The sequence below is a fragment of the Dermacentor albipictus genome, chromosome 10, assembly GCF_038994185.2.
Source record: "Dermacentor albipictus isolate Rhodes 1998 colony chromosome 10, USDA_Dalb.pri_finalv2, whole genome shotgun sequence".
NCBI lineage: Eukaryota > Metazoa > Arthropoda > Arachnida > Ixodida > Ixodidae > Dermacentor > Dermacentor albipictus.
This window is the reverse complement of record NC_091830.1, coordinates 95,474,752-95,497,117: the sequence shown is the minus strand read 5'-3', so window position 1 is coordinate 95,497,117 and position 22,366 is coordinate 95,474,752. Positions and strand designations below refer to the sequence as shown.

Below are 22,366 nucleotides of genomic sequence, written 5' to 3'. Positions count from 1 at the left end.
CAGGTTCAAGTCAAAAAAGCACAGGGACCAGCGGCCGCAATGCCACCCAAAGACGACCGATCTGACGAAGTCGGCCACTGGCCAAATTGAATTTGACGAGAAGAAACAATGTAAGCGGCCACCTTGCACAAACAAGTCGTTGGTAAGATAGAGGAAGTGCAACATTCATCTGTGCCTGAACGCAGCAAACAACTGTTTCATTTCATTCCCCACATCGCACTAAAAAGACCACCGTCCCTGAAGGTTTGTTTTCCGCCCATGGCAGCAAGAGCGCTCAGCCATCTTCATGGTGTGCCATATTTGGCACAAAGCTTTATCTTTATTATTACAGTCGTGTTTGCTCATTCAATCAATAATGAAAGCTGAAAAAATGACTTTTCATAATTCATACAATAGAGCGTCAAAAGGAATTTCACATATTTTTAATTTGTCATCTCGCCTTTGAGAAACATGTGGGCGGCTGAAAATACAATTACCTGGCTATCCCCGCATTAGAGTGGTATATGTTATGAAGAAATTTTAATCTGAGGTTTCGGCGACGGTGTTCGAGAAGATGCCAATTTAATGCCTTTTTGCTTTCTGTCATGCTAAGCATCCTGTCATAATTGCCAAGGACAAACCGAACTGCCCTGTTCTGCACTTTTTCTCGTTTATCTACAAGTTCTGTAGTATATGGATCCCAGCAAACACACGCATACTCTAGTGTACTGCGCACATGTGTGAAATACAGTTGCTCCCTAAGTTTCTGTGGCAAGCTACTAAAGATACGTTTCAAGAAACCTAATGCTCCGACAGCCTTGTTCCTAACATGAGTAACGTGTCTGTTCCACCTTAGATCAGCAGAAAAAAATACACCTAAGTATTTATATTCTCACACTTGTTCAAGAGTAGCATTATTTATAGTGTTACGATTGCTGTCATATGAGTGCTTCCCGGTAAAGGTGACGTGGACACTCTTTTGCTCATTCAGTGACATTTTCCATTTTTCACACCATGTGGCAATCAAATCCAAATCATATTGTAGTGCTTGTTGGTCAGATTCGCTGTTGATGACCTTATATACTATACAGTCATCTGCAAACATTCTAAATATTTATTTATTTACGTGTACCTTACAGGCCTTCGAGAAGGCATAGTCATAGTGTAAGGGGGAAATACGGTAACATATTAGTATGGAATCGGGAAAGAAATAAACATCAGCATAATGAAAGGAGTGCACACAGAACATGGAAAATTAATACATTAGCAAATACAATATGTAGAGCAATAACAATAAATGGTAAACAACAACATAATAGCATAATAACATTGTAAACGTTTTTACATGTTATACAGTAGTAAGTATTGTAAAAAAATTGGGAGCGCTGAAATTCTTTAACTTGTAGAAAAAAATGCAAGTAAATTACAAAAGACATGACGTGTTTAGACGATTGAAACGGCATATTGATTGCTTAGCAGATTGCGAAATGCAGTGTGTTTAGATTGGCATGCAATGGTATCTGGTAGTGCGTTCCATAAACGGACCGCACAGGGCAAAGTTGAAAAATTAAAAGCGTTGTGTGTTGCCATAAATTCGGGTGTAGCTGAACTGATTGTTCAGTCGTTGTGACGTCGAGGATGCTTCTTTCAGGTTTGATAAGGTTAGGCCAACTGTGTGAACAAATCTGTGAAATAATAATCGTACAGAAGATGATATATTGTTCGGCAAGTCGTTAATGTAAATTAAAAAGAGAAGAGGCCCAAGTAAACTGCCTTGAGGTACACCAGAGGTGACGTCAAAGAGGCCAGAGGAAAAGTTAGCAACAACAGTGAACTGTTCGCGATTAGTAAGAAAATTACGAATCCATGATAGGGTTAGTGAGTTGAGTTTAATTGCTGAGAGCTTTGATATCGGGTGACTATGGGCTACACGATCGAATGCTTTCGAGAAATCCAAAAAGATGCAGTCAATTTGTTTATTACTGTTCATATGAGAGTGCAAGTCTGACGTGAATTCTAGTAGTTCGGTTTCGCAAGAAAATCCTTTTTGGAAACCATGCTGTAAATGATGATGTAATGCCTGAAGTGGTGCCATGAATGTGACTTCTGGGGAACCCCAGAAGTCACAGGTACGTATTCAGAGGAACATCCGTTGAGAGCCACAGACATCTGTCTTGAGCGAAGATACTCGGCAATACATGCGATAACCTTCTCATCCAATTTGTAAAGTAAAAGTTTAGCGATCAGTAGACTATGCGTAACGACGTCAAAAGCTTTTTTGAAATACAGAAATATACAATGAACAATTTGTTTCTTGTCGACTGCTGAGACTAGCTCATGAGTGAATGCAACCAATTGTGTCGTACACGAAAAACCCTGCCGAAACCCATGCTGACTAGGATGAAGAAGGTTATTGTTATCAAGATGAGACATGATGCAGGTATACACATGTGCCATAACCTTACATACATAAAATGCTAGTTAAGGATACTGGTCCGTAATTCTCAACTCTGTTCCTCTGTCCACTCTTATGAATTGGCACCACTCGCGCTAGTTTCCAATCACCAGGAACAACGCTGTTATTTAAGAAATTTTAAAATAAGCGACAGAAGTACAAAGATGCCCGAGCAATTTATAAGGAATGATGTAGGGATATCATCCGGACCACACACTTTTGTTCGTTTCAAACTCTGTATTAATCACTCGATGCTCGTCACACTAAATACAACCTCAGACATTTCGCCGGCTCCGACCGGAAAATCAACTCTATTAACCACCCTAATGTTTGAATGAGTAGACTGAAATACTGATGAAAGGTATTAAACAAAAATGTCGACCTTACTTGACGCAAGCGATAGTAAATAGCTTGACGATTTCCGCTCAAGCTCGGGCCATCTTCTGAGCGGCAACACGAGCGCGCGACCACACATCAGCCATAACGGCGGTGACTGAGCGAATCGCGACAGCACGTCGACTTGGCGTTGACCTATTGAAACCCATGCGCCTGATGTTCACCTCTTCGTCGGGCTCAAAGAACGGCGGGCAGACTCCGATGGCGCTCGCCCGCCCTCGCGGTCCGGGCAGGCTGCTTCCTCCGGTTCCTCTGTGATTAACACGTTTGTTAGAAAATGGTGCGCAAAAGCTCCGTCAACGAGTGTGCTTACCTGGCTGCATCACGGCGGGCGTTATACACGTCTTTCTTCCACACGCCGCGCCATTGGGCTGCAGTTTTCACTGCCGGGCCCTCAGCGTTCAGCAAGGCAATCACTTGCTGCGAGAACTCCTCCTTGCGCGCCGCCGTCAGCTGTTGACCCAGCACACACGACGCCTTCGCAAGGTAGGGGTGCTCTTCAACAAATGACACGAGTATATCGCGTTGCCTCGCTGAAGCATGAGGACCCAGCAGCCTAACCTTCTGCGAGGACATCGTTTTTGATCCGGGGCGCGCAAACTGGCAAGTCCAAAACGTAAACAAAGCGAGGCAACTTGTTTGCATAGCGTATGGCACACCACCTAGCGACTAAATAAGAAAACAACACAAATAAACTTACAACTCCCAGTAGCGGTCTGCGCCGCAAGCTCACATTTATTACTGAAAATGTATTTGCAAGTGTTCTGTAGAAACCAATGTTTTTTTATCAAACCAGCAACATCCTTTAATTGCTATACCGTCCCCCAAGTACAAACAAAAATGATGACGTGATCTTCCGGCAGACCGCCGCTCGTTGATTGGTTCCCCTCACGCCGCCCCGTTCCACTCTTTCTCCGAGTTACGTAATCCCGACGTAACAGCCAAAAGGAACCGGTTCCCAAAGGAACCGTTACAGAATACGGCCCCAGGCTAAATTTTATAGACGAAGAGATAACAAGCACAGCAGCTAGCATTTGGAAGACAACAGAAAGTAAGAAAAACTCGATAGTTCCGGCCTACATGCAAGATGATCACTGATGTTATGAGCAATTATTGTATACGCTTTTTTGTATTGGCGAGATTCCCCTTTTTTTCTGCTACGCGGAACCACATAGATTTCACTTCCATCGACAGGAAGGCAAGATAGGTGAAAACCACCAAGAACTTTGACAGCCGCTAAGTCGCACTATGTTTCAAATGCCGAACAGTGATAAACACAAAAATCTTTGTTTTAGCATCTAAGAGTTGCACATATGATTTCCGGTTTAGGAGCGAATAAGAAGCAAAAGAAAAGTCATATAATACTTGGATGAATTGCGCCTTCTTTGTTTACAATTAAAATGACGTTTCTTGAAGAAAAACTGCCAGATCCTTCAAAAACATGCTGAAGCAATATTTTGCAGGAAGCGTGCGGTTTCTATCGTTTTCAATAAGCACAACCGTTTTTTTTTCTCTGACAAGAGGCTAACCCAGGCATTCACAAATGCACTTCGGCTCGACCCTCCACTAAAAATGCTCTTTGAGGGCGCTTATTCACTTCACAAATCGGCCTCCACGGGAAATGCAACTTGAGTGAAGGAAAGCTCTAGCGACTTACTCGAGAGTCTCAACGACTACCCGCCTCTACATTGAATCGCTCTTCGTGTGCAGTTAGTGCGTAAAAATCGCTGCCTTGTGATCTGTCGCTCGCTTCGTCTGCTTTTTCAGATGGACGCCAGTTGCCTTCTCAGCTTTTCTTTGGTTAAAGATGCTGCGCATTTCCGAGGACAGTGTTTTACGGACCGATGCGACCCTCTGGAACGCTTTGTCACCGCAGAAATTCTACTGCTGCGCCGAGACAGATTGGTCATCCTGTCATGAAGACCATGGTCTATTCCGTTCATGAACCACTTGGTGACGTGTACACGAATATTCTTTGCGCGAGTGCTCCGAAACTGATATAGGTGCTAGTGCTTTCACCTGTTTCTTGCCGATGAAAACATAGTCTCTCAAATGCGACTAAGCATCTGGTAGCCATCTAATAAAATCAAAGCTATTAAAAACGTTACATTTCTCGTAGTGCTTTAGGCGTCAGAATGTTGAATTCCGAGCTTCGAGCACTCCGAAGCCACCTTTTGTGACTTTTTTTAAGTTCCAGTTGTCTGTGCTATTACAGGAATACATCCCCCCCTGCCCCCCCCCCCCAAAAAAAAAGAAAGAACAAGTATACTACACAATTATGTCTACTTAGGGAAATATAATTAGGAACACAGAATCTGTGCAGGCATGGTTTTTGGAAGTCTACAAGAAAGTGTAATAATAAACGTAACCAAAGCCCTTCAGCTCACTTCCGGCAACACATAGGGAGATATAAAAGGATATGCGTGCCTCGCAAGACAGTCCCGAAAAAATTATATGCCACAGTATAGTCAAAACGAGAAGAAAGTGGGTTAACCGAGGGGCCCGATTTTTATTAGTCATATCATAAGAAGCCAACAAACACTGACACCAAGTACAACATAGGGGAAATTACTTGGGCTTAGCTCAATTGGTAGAGCATCGCACGCGAAATGCGAAGGTCGTGGGTTCAGTCCCCACCTGCGGCAAGTTGTTTTTTCATCCACTTTAATTTCCATTAATTTATCGTTTCTTTATTTCATTTACTAAGCACAAGTATCTTCCCCTATGTTGTACTTGGTGTCAGTGTTTGTTGGCTTCTTATGATATGACTAATAGACAAGAACGGCACCGAGAGCGGCGCTGCTGCGCCGGCGTTGAGAGCGCCGCATGCGGAGCAAAATTCTATTAGCCGGTGGTACCCCTCTCCCATCTCTCGTTCGCGCCGCCTTGATTGCCTCCTGCACTGCGCGTGTTTGCGCACGTTTCGCGCCGCGCGCGGTGTGTGCGCGTGGACATTTCTTTCGAAGGGCGGTGTACAGTCTCTCTCACATTTAGGGGAAAACTCGAAGCGCAGCAGCTCGCGCAGATGCTCGAGGGGCGGGATCTTGAACGGCGTCGTCTGCTACGGCGGCGCACGCTGGCCGCATTGTCGAGAAACGTTCTACTGTCAGGTGCAGGGCGCTGATCACATCGTTACTGCGTGAAAGGAGCCGGTATTCTTTGCTAAGCGTTGCGCGACGCCCACTGATACGCCTCGAATGTAAGTTCATCGCCGCATGGCAGTCATAGACGACGTACTGATTCCATACATTCTTGAGGGCCCGTTTCTGGAAGGCGACTATATATTCTAACACGATAGGACGCCGATCCACACTGCTCGTGCTGTGCAAGAACTGCTAGAAGAGCGCGCAGTCACTCTCTTGGAGCGGCCGCCTCAATCCCCGGGCGCCAACATCATTTAAAATGTCTGGGGCTCGTTGAAAGTATCGCTGGCGCAACATCCCCTCTATCAGTCGCCCGAGGATAGGCTTCGATCCACCATCGTCAGTGACTGAGACGTGCAGCGAATGAACACATCCCTGATCAAGTCATTCTACACTTCACTGCCTTCCAGGATGAGCGCTGTCATCGCTGCCGCTGGGGACATGACGAGATACTAACTGAAGTTCCGAGCGTGACGTGTCCAATTCCCCACCGGCGGGCAGGGTCTGTCTGGTGTAGCGAATGATTATCGAGAAAAATCACTTCCAGCTCATTGTCTGAATCTAAAACGTTCATTTAATCGTGTCCGTTTGTTTCACCGTGTTCGACTCCCATTGTTGAGTGCTTTGTTTTCCTTTCGAGTCAAACAAAGACTGAGCACGTTGCGCGCACATCTTGGTGCGTTTTGTCGCTGCTCATTACGGTAGCACACACAGTGAAGAAATATACGTGCACACGCTCAGTACTCCGGCCCTTCGAAAGAACAAATGAACCAATATTGTCAAAAGAAGTTTGTGGAACTCCATTATCGCCAATGAAGGATCAGAGTGTGGCGACGCACAATGTTTAGTAAAGAATATCAGCTCAGTTCCCGCAGTACCGATGAAATCGGTGCACTGCCCCTGACAGTACCACGCTTCCTGAAAATGCGGCCAGCGCGCGCCGCCGTAGCAGACGACGCAGATCACGACACTGCCCCTCAGGCCTGTGCGCCTGCTCGAGCTGCTGCCGCCGCACGACTCATTGCTTGCCGCATCGCGACGCAATACGTTCCGAGTTTTCCCCCTAGTGTGAAACAAGCTGCACACGCTATATTTGCCTTTAAGAAGATCGGTACGCTTCACGAATATTTTTATGGCTGCAATGCGGCGAAAGGGCAGCGTCTGCTTAACCATGTAAGGGACGCTGAACAGGTAATTGGAAACGACATCGTATGTGCCGCCGGAAAAATCGTCAGCACATACGATGCGGCACATACATACAGCACCAACGAGCTAAAGTCATTTTTGCAGTTTCTCACATTAGGTTTGCTACAAATCCGTGTTGTCTCTGATGGCGACAACGGACTTCTATCGATACTGTGCGGAAATAAACAAGATATAGCGCTGCATAGCACAAGTACGACATGCGCACACAACTTTAACTACATATAGAAACCATCATACACTCAGGAGGGATCAATGAACGAGCTCGCTTCGTTTGCCAGATGTTTACTTCGCTCGGCGCACCGCAGTAATCCATGTCTGTCGTCTGCTTCTTTCGTACCATTTTCTTGTGAATCGGCAGAATTTCACTGGTGGCATCAACCTTTTCATGTTTACATTGCTGTCGTGACAGTTAACAACACAATAATAATTTCCGGTCATCCGAAGAGGTGCCGTCGCAAACAAGAGACGTTTCGCGCGCAGCGCGAACTGAACGCGGGCGCGACCGTGAAGGGAAGCGGCGACGGAAACCCCCGCTGGAGATGAAATCGCTCCGCCAGGGGAGAAACGAGCGCTATATAATCGTCTATAAAAATCGGGCCCCTCGGTTAATCCCCTTTCTTCTCGTTATTACATAACGAGGGTCTCGAATCCGGCAACATTGTTGCCTTCAGGTAGCATATGTGGGTTTATTGACCAGTTGCCTTCACCCTAAAAGATCACGTTCTCGTGACGCCTGCGGCAAAAAAGACGTTCCACGTCCACCGCCAAGGTCTGTGAATGGTGGCACTGGTTAACACTCCGAGGGTTCTACTAGGACACATAAATACACAAGAGAGTAGATGGGAAAACGGCGCCGCGGTAGCTCAATTGGTAGAGCATCGCACGCGAAATGCGAAGGTTGTGGGTTCGGTCCCCACCTGCGGCAAATTGTTTTTTCATCCACTTTAATTTCCATTAATTTGTCGTTTCCTTATTTCATTTACTAAGCACAAGTAATTTCCCCTATGTTGTACTTGGTATCAGTGTTTGTTGGCTTCTTAGCATAGACAAAAGGAATATATACAAGTAGGGATACATACAGTCAGGCATATATGCAATATCCTCCAAATATAAACTCAGAGGTGGCTCCTTAAACTGATTAAATTGAAGAAGGGCCCAATTCTAAATATACGATTCAAGCAGACCGACTGAAAGTTATGAATATGACACCTACTGCAAAGGTGTTGTACATTATCATATCTGCGAGCATGTGCACTTTATATTTTGGAAGGATCCTGCAGACAAAAAAATTCATGTTTCAGCACACATTATTTTCAAAGCTTTCTCTCAGTACCTGCATTGTTGGTCACGTACAAACTTTATAGACCTATATTTAACTTGACGTGCTGCACACAAAGCAGCAGTCAACTTTACACACCAGATACTAACATTGCTTCTAGTTCGCAGAGCGCTTTCTCAGTACTTTTGCTGCTGCCGATTTAGCCTGCATGATGTATTTATATGAACAATTTTCCCTAAAGCAAAACCTCCTATAATGTATTCGTTAGACATTTACAGTTGCTGATAAAAAAAATTACCGACGATTACGTTACTTCCTAATGCGAAATTTGAGCGCAGCAAATAAGCTGTTTCACCTTTTCGATAGATTGAGGCAAAGAAATCGAGCAACACATGTATGCGCTATTACAGAATTTTTTTTTATTTTTCACACGTATTCCTTTAACAAAGACTCCACTAACAGTTCTTGACAGTCATGAAGGAAGCTTTGTGGTCGGAGAAATAGACTGATATATGTTCGACTTGGTACACCAATGCTTGATTCTCAAAGACGAGATCTATACAAGTGCCTCGCGAGGTTGTCACAGCCGTGGGACGCGTTACGAGCGAGAGGAACGGGATGTTCTCCCGCATAAGTGTTAGGAAATTGCTGTTTGTCTTTATGTCAACATTAAAGTCCCCCACTACTAACATCGGTGTGGATCGATGGACGGTTAATGCGAGTTGCAGGAAGTGCACAACGTCTTTCGTGAGTGCGGTAGCGGACTCACGAAAGCGATATCAGTCGGTCGCTGCTAGCGCTGGGGGGATGAAAGGGGGGCGGAGCTGGTTACGAGGCCGACGATAACGCCGACGACGACGCGAAACCCAGGAACGGACGCCAAAGAGCCATTTGTGTAGCCAGCCCTCCTCCACAGTCTCTCCTCCTCCCTTCCATCATCCTCCCTCGCCCGGAGAGCCGACAGCGCGCATGCGCGGCGGCGGAGCAGATTCGTCGGCGAGCTGGTTACGAGGCCGACGACAACGCCGACGACGACGCCGACGACGACGCGAAACCCAGGAACGGACGCCAAAGAGCCATTTGTGTAGCCAGCCCTCCTCCACAGTCTCTCCTCCTCCCTTCCATCATCCTCCCTCGCCCGGAGAGCCGACAGCGCGCATGCGCGGCGGCGGAGCAGCAGATTCGTCGGCGAGCTGGTTACGAGGCCGACGACAACGACGACGACGACGACGCGAAACCCAGGAACGGACGCCAAAGAGCTGCGCTCTAAAAGCAGCAAAAATACCATTACAATTAATTTTTGCGTGCATTTTACCAATCAACCCATGTCTTAACTGGTTTAAAAGATCTTGGCCTACTTATCTTCGTTCTCATTCTAATGCGACATTCGTAAAATTGTGGAATGAGCTCAAATTTGAAAATTCTGGAAAAATTCAGGAGAGTTGTTCTGTATGAATTATGTCAACAACAACTACAACTCCCGTAGGTGGCAGTGATCGCTTTGTCCACGCCTTGTCCCAGCGTGCAGATCCTATGATTTTCCGTACTGTTCAGGCTGCAGGGTCATATATGGTGTAGAGATGCCTCTGGCTCACGAAAATCATGAAATCCCTATGCAATGATAAATGTTCAATCTATTGTAATCCCTGCTGAAACTGCCAAGTGAACTTGTCATATCATCACAAGAGCACGTTACATTCTGAAAAGTTTCGTACAACAATCCTAGGCCTACATGAAGCTGCATATGGTTGTACAAATATCTGATATATATATATATATATATATATATATATAAATATATATGTATATATATATATATATATATATATATATATATATATATATATATATATATATATATATATATATATAACAGCTAGTTATTTACATATAAATAGACGTCCAGCACAATTGATCTACTATCAAAAACATCACACAAACGCACACTTGTATAAAGCGAAAAGTGAATTACACTATAAAGAAAATGCCTTAGCACATGAAAAGCGTTCCGAAACCTAATTTGCTTATGCTGTGGAACAAAGCACTGTCCCAGATGACGATACGCTCAAAATGCAACAGACCACCTGAATTTCTAGAGATTTAATAAAAGCGGTTTTTTTCGTTTAAAATCAAACATTGCTGTGGTAATCTTGGCTTCTCTACAAAATCGGAAACCTTTAGAAATACTCGAAAACGCGCAGCAAACCATAGCAGGGTATAGAGCGTTGTCAGACACTTTTTAAATAGAAGAATTTGCATACAAGCTAAAAATCTGGCCATGCGCTAGGCAAAGCAATCGGGTGCCATCACGCGCAGCCATTAGCTGGGACGACGACACATCTACATACTTCTAGAAATGTCTATGCGATTTCTTGCTGGGAGATTATGTACAAAAACTGTAAATTTCCCTGCTTGAATCTTTGTGCCCATTCATATGGAGTAGTCAGGTGTGCTAGCATGATTCGTAGAAAAAAAGCAAACAAATGCTAGATAAAGCTCTTGGCAACATGAACACGTCTAAGAGCAATTTTCATGAAATTGTTCGCTAAATCTGCAGTGTGACATGAAGAACGAACATTCGAAAAGCACATTTACCATTTTAGTCACTTTATAAATCATCTTGTGATCCTTATAACAGCGCACACTCACCGAACTATAGACTACACGAATGCGTGCAAGCGCCGGGCTTATCTTTCCAGGCGTAATATGCTCGGCAAGTGCTCCTTCGCGTCGGAGGTGCCGGGACATCGACTGCACCGACGGTCCTTTCGGCGTAAACATTGTTGAACGGATCAACTACTGAACGTGATAGGACAACTTTCAGCAAATGCTTCCGTGCACTGTGATCCGATGCGAGATTGCCCGAGCCGAGAACAAAGGAACCACGAACGGGCCATCACTACAATAATCGACATCGGCGCACCACACGAGAAATACTACGAGCTACATTACGCTCTTCCAAGAATTTTGCGATAATTTAAGCACCAAAAGCACCTTCTATCGGCACAGCGTACACACGATAAACTGCCACATCTGCCGGAATTAATACAGCACGCTCACGTAGAAGCTATAGACGGGAAAATAATATACTCTGTAATTTCACCGGTGATGTCCTTGTGGCAGTGACTCCTGGGACTCGATTACTTCTCTCCACCTTGCGGATTTCCGCGGAACTACTACGTCAAACACTTACCTTTGCTTCGTGTGTTGTCGACAAATTCGACTTCGCCCTGCCATCTACTAGCCGCCTGGTTAGCTGAGATGGTAGAGCGGCTGCCCCGGAAAGGCGGTGGTCCCAGGTTCGAGTCCCAGACCAGGACGAATTTTTCTTCAACCCTGAGGCTTTTTTTTTTCGAGGAACCCGTATCGGTTTCCTTTGTAGCAATTGCTACGAACGGGCTTGTTCTTGTGTGTCGTTCTGCGTGTGCGTGCTGTTCAGGAGTAGTGCCCTCCACGTATCGGACGATGTTGCTATGGTGCCTTGATTTGCTTTGTTCTGAACGTGTCTGTGCTCAATGTAAGAATGTCCGTGCTAAAAATAAATTAAATTATGAGGTTTCACGTGCCAAAACCACGATCCAATTATCAGGCCCGCCGTAGTGGAGGACTCCGGAAATTTGGACCACTTGGGGTTCTTTAACGTGCACCTAAATCTAAGCACAGTTGTTCCTTTGTCAGAGGGTCTTTTTTAAAGCTTTTGTGTGCTAAACAAGCCAAATTTTAGACCTGTTTCTGTGTCGGAGGGCCCAGTTTGAACCTGTTTGCGTGTGAACCTCACCCCAGATTAGAGCTATTTTTGTGTCAGAGGGTCCAGTCTAAACGTGTTTGCGTGCAAAACCGGACTCCGTTCAGACCTCCCTGGGTGCACACAGGTCCTGTTTATAACTGTTTCTTGCCGAGCAGGTCTATGTTAACCCTGTTTTATTCCTGCATAGCCCTGTTTGAATTTAAACAAAATTTTCCAATAGGACATTGTATTTTTTACAAATTTGCGCACGCAGAGAGTCAAAATAACGAGATAATATGGGCTTTTCTGAGCTTTTATTCGTCGCCGGAAGCCGCAACCCCATCGCAGTGCCTCCTTGCAGACGGCTTTAGCGGCGTTCCCATACTTTCGCTCGATGATCTCTTTTTAACTGTCTACGTCGACTGTCTCCGATGCCGGCCTGTACTGGGACGCACCTCACATCATCGCTGAGAGACAACACAAATGACCGTCACCTCAAAAGGGTCTGCACTCGAGCTTGTTGGTACCGTTGCATGACTAAACCAGCAGTAGCCTGTCATCTCTTGTTTAGCTTTTCACGCCAAGAGACTATCACCCACAAAACTTTCTCCACACAGTCTGCCGACTGCAAGAACTTGAACTAGAACTTGAACTTGAGCTTGAAGAGCCGCTACTGGCTATTTGTCACAATATCCGATAGCCTCATTCACTCCACCTCTTGAAAATGTTGCTACGGACCAGTATTCCCGCTGTTCAATGACGGAGAAGCCAATGGGGAGAAGACGACGGTTATGATTAGCGGCTACTGATGTTACTGGTTACTGATGTGTAAATACACTTTTGTATAGCATCTCGTCAGCATCCTCCCACGTAACAATATTGCAACTAATGTAGGTGCCAAGGCCGTTGCTTTCGAGCTATCTATGTTGCTTACTCACTATATATTTTTATCCCTTATTCTAAGTTCAAAGCATTAGGGTGAGCTATCGGAAAAAAATCACATTTATCTGTAGGCAACATCGACCGTTCGTGAGCAGCACATTTAAAGGCACTAATTATGCATTACTAGTGCATTCACTTAATTTATTCTCCCGCAGCCCTCTCGCTAGGAACGTACTTTGCTTCCAACAGCGCTCCCGCATTGCTGAAAATCCGAAAGTGGCCACCGAACACCACCAGCGCACCTATTATGATGCTGATAGAATACCGCCGCTTCAACAAGACGCAGGAGTTCCGCGCCAGTCGCTGCGAAAGGTGCATGCCATTCTACTAACGGATAAAAAAATGGCTTGCCAATGTTCCCGCATTGTAATGAATCAAACATGAGGCACTTCTAACCGATGAAACATCGACGAGCAAGGTTAGTATCTTTTAATTGAAATCAAGCTTCCTTTTATCACAATGACGAGGGTAGACTAAAGATAACTGACTCACCCGCCATGGCGACGTAGTGGCTATGGCGGTGCGCTGCTAAGCCCAAGGTACCAGGATCAAACCCCTACCCGCAGCGGTTGTACTTCGAAGAGGGCTAAATACAAAAACACCTCTGTATCGTCTATTCAGTGCACGTCAAAAAACGCAAGTCGGTCAAAATAATCCGCAGTTGCTTACTACGACGTGCCGAATAATGACGTTACAGTTTTGCCAAGTGAAAACGCGGAATTCAGTTTTGCTTTTTTGTGTGTGGAAAAGAGGGGCGGGGGTACAGCTGGGACTTTTGTCACGAGGTGAATTCGATACTCCTTGATACATGGAAAAGAAAGGGGCCATAAGGGGCTTCGTCACAGAACATCATGACCATTAAGAATACATGAGCAAGGTATCATCATCACCACGATCATCATCATCAGCCTACTTTAAATCCGCTGCAGGACGAAGGCCTATCCCTGCGATCTCCAATTACCCCTCTCCTTCGCCAACCGATTTCAAGTAGCGCCTGCAAATTTTGTAATTATGTCATCCCACCTAGTCGTCTGCGGTCCTCGGCTGCGTCTTCTATCTCTTAGCACCCATTCTGTAACCCGAATGGTCCACCGGTTATCTAACCTACGCATTACATGACATGCCCAGCTTCATTTTTTCCTGTTAATGTCAATTATAATATCGGCTATCCCGTTTTCTCTCTGATCCACAACGCTATTTTCCTTTCTCTTAACGTTACGCCTAACATTCTTCGTTGCTTCGCTCTTTGCGCGCTCCTTAACTTGTTCCCGAGATTCTTTTCAGACTCCAAGTCTGTCTCTTATGTTAGCACCGGTAGTATGCACTCATTAAACACCTTCTTTAGGATGTGAAAATCTCTTCCGTATGCAACCCATTTTTATTCTTCTGTGTATTTCCTTCTGGTCACCAAGGTTTCCTGTGAGTTATTCACCTAGGTAAACGGTGTGTCCCTTCCCAGACCCTAGAGGCTGGCCGGCCATCCTGAACTCTTGTTGCTTTGCCAGGGTATTGATCATTATCTTTATTTTTCGCATAATGATCTTCAACTCTACTCTTACACTCTCTCTGTTAAGATCCTGAATCTTTTGTCGTAACTTGTCCCCAGTGTGGCTGAACAGGACAAAGTGATCTGCAAACCGAAGGCCGCTGAGATATTCGCTGTTGATCCTTACTATTAAGCCTTCCCCAGTTTAATAGCTTGAATACTTCTTCCAACCATGCAGTGAATAGCATTGGATCGATTGTGTCTCCTTGTCTGTCCTCTTTTTTATAGCTATTTTCCTACTTTTCTTGTCGACAATTAAGGTAGCCGTGGAATCTCTGTAGATGTTTTCCAAGATATTTATGTATCCGGTCTGTACTCCTTGATTGCGTAATGCCTATAATACTGATGGCACCTGTACTGAATCAAATGCTTTTTCGTAATCTATGAATGCTATACAGATAGGTTGAGCCTACTCTGCAGATTTTTCGATTACCTGATTGATCACATGGATGTGATCCATTGTAGAGTATCCCTTAGTGAAGCCAGCCTGTTATCGTGGTTGACTGATTTGCAGGGTTGCCCTTATTCTATTGAAAATTATCTTGTTTAATATTTTATACAATGCATGTAAGCTAATTGGCCTATTATTGTTCACTTCTTTAACATCGCCCTTTTTGTTGATTAGTATAATGTTGGCATTCTTCCAGTTCTCTTCGACCCTTGAAGTCATGAGACAGTTCGTATAGAGGGGCGCCAGCTTTTCAAGCATGATTTCTCTTCCATCTTCGATTATATCGGCTGTTATTCCATGTTCTCTAGCCGCTTTTTAGTGTTTCATGTCTTGCAAGGCCCTCCTAATTTCATCGTTAGTTATAGAAGGAATCTCTATAACCTGTTCATTACTGCTTCGAATGGAGGTGTCGTACACATGTATACATGTACAGCAGGTATGCAGGTACCGTACATATGTACAGCACCCAGAGCTACGTAGCTCTGGGTGCTGTACATGTGTGCATGGAATTCTTCTGCTGCTTTTACAATATGTTCGAAATTCCTGATGAAATAACCCTGCTTATCTTTCAGTGCATACATCTTGGCTTGTCCTGGGCCAAGTTTTCTTCTGCTTGATTTCATGCTGCGTCAATTTGTAGTCCTTCGTCAATTTTTCTAGTGTTATAATTTCTAATATGCCTTAGTTTCTCCTCGTTGATCAGTTTTGCCAGTCCAGTGAATTCTATCTCTTGAGTTGGACACTTTCATTCGATGTCATTTCTTCCTTAGGTCCTTTATTACTTGAACGAGCTTACCTATTGGTTATCCTGATGCGTTACCATCCATTTCAATTGCTGCTTCTGAAGGCAGCCCAGTTACGGCTTATTTCATTGCCTGTATGTCGTCGTCATCTCTCCTGTTCTAAGGCTGCATATTTGTTACCAAGTACCCGCCTGAATTGATCTGCTTTCACCTTTATTGCGTCTAGGTTGTCCTGTTCCTTGTCGACCAATTTTAATCTTTCACTCTTCAAATTAAGGTACATCCTACACCTAACCTATGATCACTGCACTTTACTCTAACACTTCTACATCCTGCACTACATCTACATCCTACATCCTGCAGAAATAATGAAATCAATTTCAGTTCTTGTTTCACCATTAGGGCTTTTTCAGGTCCACTTTCTGTTGCTACGCTTCCTGAAGAAGGTGATCATTATCCGCAGCTTATTGCCTTCCGTGAATTTCACCAGGATTTCTCCTCTAGTGTTCCTAGAATCAGCGCCGTAGCTGCCAAATGCTTGTTCACGAGCCTCCTTTTTCTCGACTTTTGCATTGAAGTACTAGAGTATACTGAGTTTTCACTTATTTTATCGCTAATTTAACATTTTCATAAAATATATCTATTCCGTCATCATCATGACTGTTGGTTGGAGCGTAGGCTTGTACCAGCTTTAATTTATACCTGTTAATAAGTTTTGTTACCATTACCGCTAGCCTCTCTTTAATTCTGCAGAATTCGTAGATGTTCCACCTTATGTCCTTATGGATCAGTTATCCTACTCCGCAGTGCTTCTTATCAAGAATTCCTCTATAGTAGAGGACGTGTCCATTAGTAATCACTATATAAGCGATGTGATCTTTTGGTTCAATAAGGTGTATGATATCCCAAACAGTGCCTGATAGTTCCTCAAATAGTCCTGCTAAGCTAGGTTCACTCGAAAGATTTCGTGTGGTAAACATTGCCATGGTCAGTTTCTATGGGCGACCTGTCCGGCTCCAGACTCTTAATACCCTCTGCTGCGTTACAGGTCTGACCGCCGCCATGTTGAGGTGCTCCGCAGCTGCTGGGTATTCAAGCCCATTGTTTCATCGAAGGAGTCATGAGGGAGGTAGTGGGCAAATACTGCACCAGGGAGGTGAATTCCTGTTCTGGTGAAGTAGTGCTTTTTGTAGAAGCTTAGTGGGCCTTTGTAATTTGGTTGTACCTGGATTAGTATAGCCCCACCGGCTATCTCCATTTTTAGCGGTGTCAGACGCCCCTGCAGGCCTGGAGATCTAGTGCACTAGACGAGGTAAATTCGAGCTTACGACCTTGAGATCAAAAAAAAAAAAACCCGAAGGTTCGAACTTCTGACTTTTGCCCCCTCTGAGCAAGCACGTTTCGACAACGCGCTTCGGAACTTGCTGCGGTTAAATTCTCGTACCATTATTAGGTCATGAATTGCACAGTGCCAACGTACATTCATGCATGAAGTTCTCCAATTACGTCCGTGAGACAGGTATAAGGAAACTAGCAAGTGTTTAAGCTTACCAAGGGGACAACATCATCTCTGCATGTATATCCGGCGGATGAATACTTAGACAGATGTTAGAGATTTTTCCATGTTATATTTTTGGGGGTTCTCACTGTAAAGTCAGCGCGAAGTGTGTCAGTAGTGTTAGTCAAAGCCCCTCTCGTGAATATTACATGATTAATACTCGATTGGTTCAAGCGCCATAGACGGCGTTTGCTGATCGCGACAGGTAGCACAATACAGCATTATTTCTCAGTGGTTCTAATATCATAGTATCAGAATTTCTCGTGCGTGTGCGGCCATGAACATGCTTAGGTATACGAGACATTTTTCGACGAATTTGAACAGCACTTAAATCGTGTGTAGGAAAAAAAAACAGGTCTCATATCCTACCGTAAAACCACAAGTAGCGTACGCACGGAGGTGCATCCATCAGCTTTAAAGCGGCTTCAGCATTCCTCTGACATCGGAGAAATCTTTTCAAAACCGGTAGTTAACGGGTCGGGAATGTCTTATGCACCGCCGAAGGCCGAGCCATTGGGTGTGACAAAGGTGTACTGGCATATACATATACCGAAACATATACGGAAACATTCTGCAGGTTTGGACAGCGCTTACACGATGCCTCATTTAAGCTACAGCAAACGGTTCTGCAATCAGTCAGCCATGGTTTGTACACTTCGCGCAGGGAAAGTAATTGACGCGTCTCTTACCCCCGCACTCGCGATGAAGCAGTTGCGAATACAGGCTCGAGATCTCCGGCGACACGAAAGGAAACACGTGAACACCAATGTAAGTGCAAATGCAGAAGAAATAATGCGACCCAGAAACGCTTTCGAAAATTCTAGAAGACACTAAAGTATAGCTGAGACGGTTTTACACAATACAAATCAATATTCATGAATGGCTATAATTCCTACACATACTTTAATACAGTATGACACGTTGCATAACGCCGCAATCACCTTGACATCTCATTTGGCGATGACAGTGCTTCCCCATTCTGACTCGTACTACACTGTTCAATTGTTAATTTTCTGGGTTAATTTATTAATAAGTGTGGAACAGTGAACCGTAACGTTTGTCGCCCACATTTGTTGCTGCAAACTGTAATGATCGAGTGTTGACGGTGAAGAGTAGAGTAACAAATAGCATTCGTTTCCAGGTGAAAAATGCCCAAAGATGCATGATCGTTATCAAAGAGTGGTTCATTATGCCTTATTTCTAGATAACGCTCGTAAAATTGGTTATGTTAGACAATAGTAACCCTTTTAAACAATTAGGTGTTGTGTGCATAGGGGGCAACCTTAGCTACGAAGCCAATCGCTTTCCTTGAAGTCGGTATATATTGTTAGTGTTAGCTGTCGTTGTACTTCCCCATACCCAGATGCACAGTTTAGTTGGGATAAAAACAAGCAGGCATAAAGTATTATTTTAACCGAAACTTAAAACAAGGAAACCCTTTCATTTTAAGCATGCCCATACACATTTTGGAAGACTGCTAAACAAATGTTAATTTTCAGTTTCCGTGACAGTACGGTTAAAATAATTTGCTAGTATTTTAACGGTCGCTTTGGTTTCATTTGCCGCGCTACGCATCTGTAATATTTCGTCAAAAAAACAATCTCTTTCCGTGGATGGAAAAATATGTCTTTTCCAAACACGCAGAATGTTGGCTTTAATAGATTACGCACGCAATAGACGTAGCGCTTGATAAACACACATTTTACCTCGTTTCGCGCAAACAATGACAGTTAGGGCTTACTACCAAAAGTAGCAAAATATGCGGAGGAAACGTTAATTCCGCATTTAAACGCTGCATTTAAAGCTGAATTATTTAAACTTTCGCCATTAAAATAACTCTTTCACTTCGCTTCCGGGAAACTCAGAAGCTCTATTAACACACTTTTTCGGGAACTCTCTGCCTTTTAGGTCTCATATTTTCAAGTGTTTGGTGTTCGTAGTGACTCGCTACACTTATTGTACGCGACTTCAACCTTTAATCTGCGAGAATGCTATCGAAGAGTGGAACATGAAGAGTTGATTTCTTCTAATGCTTATCATTTCATCATCATCATCATCAGCCTGGTTACGCCCACTGCAGGGCAAAGGCCTCTCCCATATTTCTCCAACAACCCCGGTCATGTACTAATTGCGGCCATGCCGTCCCTGCAAACTTCTTAATCTCATCCGCCCATCTAACTTTCTGCCGCCCGCTGCTACGCTTCCCTTACCTTGGAATTCAGTCCGTAACCCTTAATGACCATCGGTTATCTTCCCTCCTCATTACATGTCCTGCCCATGCCCATTTCTTTTTCTTGATTTCAACTAAGATATCATTAATTCGCGTTTGTTCCCTCACCCAATCTGCTCTTTTCTTATCCCTTAACGTTACACCTATCATTCTTCTTTCTATAGCTCGTTGCGTCGTCCTCAATTTGAGTAGAACCCTTTTCGTAAGCCTCCAGGTTTCTGCCCCGTAGGTGAGTACTGTTAAGACGCAGCTATTATACACTTTTCTCTTGAGGGATAATGGCAACCTGCTGTTCATGATCTGAGAATGCCTGCCAAACGCACCCCAGCCCATTCTTATTCTTCTGATTATTTCTGTCTCATGATCCGGATCCGCAGTCACTACCTGCCCTAAGTAGATGTATTCCCTTACGACTTCCAGTGCCTCGCTGCCTATTGTAAACTTCTCTTCTCTTCCGAGACTGTTAAACGTTACTTTAGTTTTCTGCAGATTAATTTTTAGACCCACTCTTCTGCTTTGCCTCTCCAGGTCAGTGAGCATGCATTGCAGTTGGTCCCCTGAGTTACTAAGCAAGGCAATATCATCAGCGAATCGCAAGTTACTAAGGTATTCTCCATTAACTTTTATCCCCAATTCATCCCAATCCAAGTCTCTGAATACCTCCTGTAAACACGCTGTGAATAGCATTGGAGAGATCGTATCTCCCTGTCTGACGCCTTTCTTTATTGGGATTTTGTTGCTTTCTTTATGGAGGAGTACGGTGGCTGTGGAGCCGCTATAGATATCTTTCAGTATTTTTACATACGGCTCGTCTACACCCTGATTCCGTAATGCCTCCATGACTGCTGAGGTCTCGACAGAATCAAATGCTTTCTCGTAATCAATGAAAGCTATATATAAGGGTTGGTTATATTCCGCACATTTCTCTATCAGCTGATTGATAGTGTGAATATGATCTATTGTTGAGTAGCCTTTACGGAATCCTGCCTGGTCCTTTGCTTGACAGAAGTCTAAGGTGTTCCTGATTCTATTTGCGATAACCTTTGTAAATAGTTTGTAGGCAACGGACAGTAAGCTGATCGGTCTATAATTTTTCAAGTCTTTGGCGTCCCCTTCTTATAGATTAGGATTATGTTAGCATTTTTCCAAGATTCGGGTACGGTCGAAGTCATGAGGCATTGCGTATACAGGGTGGCCAGTTTCTCTAGAACAATCTGCCCACCATCCTTCAACAAATCTGCTGTTACCTGATCCTACCCAGCTGCCTTCCCCCTTTGCATATCTCCCAAGGCTTTCTTTACTTCTTCCGGCGTTACCTGTGGGATCTCGAATTCCTCTAGACTATTTTCTCTTCCATTATCGTCGTGGGTGGCACTGGTACTGTATAAATCTCTATAGAACTCCTCAGCCACTTGTACTATCTCATCCATATTAGTAATGATATTGCCGGCTTTGTCTCTTAACGCATACATCTGATTCTTGCCAATTCCTAGTTTCTTCTTCACTGCTTTTAGGCTTTCTCCGTTCCTGAGAGCATGTTCAATTCTATCCATATTATACTTCCTTATGTCAGCTGTCTTACGCTTGTTGATTAACTTCCAAAGTTCTGCCAGTTCGATTCTAGCTGTAGGGTTAGAGGCTTTCATACATTGGCGTTTCTTGATCGGATCTTTCGTCTCCTGCGATAGTTTACTGGTATCCTGCCTAACGGAGTTACCACCGACTTCCATTGCACACTCCTTAATGATGTCCACAAGATTGTCGTTCATTGCTTCAACACTAAGGTCCTCTTTCTGAGTTAAAGCCGAATACCTGTTCTGTAGCTTGATCTGGAATTGCTCTATTTTCCCTCTTACCGCTAACTCATTGATCGGCTTCTTATGTACCAGTTTCTTCTGTTCCCTTCTCAGGTCTCGGCTAATTCGAGTTCTTACCATCCTGTGGTCACTGCAGCGCACGTTGCCGAGCACGTCCACATCTTTTATGATGCCAGGGTTAGCGCAGAGTATAAAGTCTATTTCATATCTAGTCTCGCCGTTCGGGCCCCTCCACGTCCACTTTCGGCTATCCCGCTTGCGGAAGAAGGTATTCATTATCCTCATATTATTCTGTTCCGCAAACTCTACTAATAACTCCCCCCTGATATTCCTATTGCCTATGCCATATTCCCCCACTGCCTTGTCTCCAGCCTGCTTTTTGCCTACCTTGGCATTAAAGTCACCCATTAGTATAGTGTATTTAGTTTTCACTCTACCCATCGCAGATTCCACGTCTTCATAGAAGCTTTCGACTTCCTGGTCATCATGACTGGATGTAGGGGCGTAGACCTGTACAATCTTCATTTTGTACCTCTTATTAAGTTTCACAACAAGACCTGCCGCCCTCTCGTTAATGCTATAGAATTCCTGTATGTTACCAGCTATATTCTTATTAATCAGGAATCCGACGCCTAGTTCCCTTCTCTCCGCTAAGCCCCGGTAGCACAAGACGTGCCCGCTTTTTAGCACTGTATATGCTTCTTTTGGCCTCCTAACTTCACTGAGCCCTATTATATCCCATTTACTGCCCTCTAATTCCTCCAATAGCACTGCTAGACTCGCCTCACTAGATAACGTTCTAGCGTTAAACGTTGCCAGGTTCATATTCCAATTGCGGCCTGTAAGCTTAAAAAGGCAGAGCGCTGTGAAGTAATGACTCCAACTTTTCAACAG

General features: G+C 44.3%; 1 protein-coding gene across 1 annotated transcript in view; it reads left to right on the top strand.

The window, feature by feature from the left end:
- Positions 1–22,366, top strand: part of LOC135921438 (acetylcholinesterase-like) — a 145,589-nt gene that overhangs the window by 89,559 nt on the left and 33,664 nt on the right. The gene's annotated exons all lie outside the window — the stretch shown is intronic.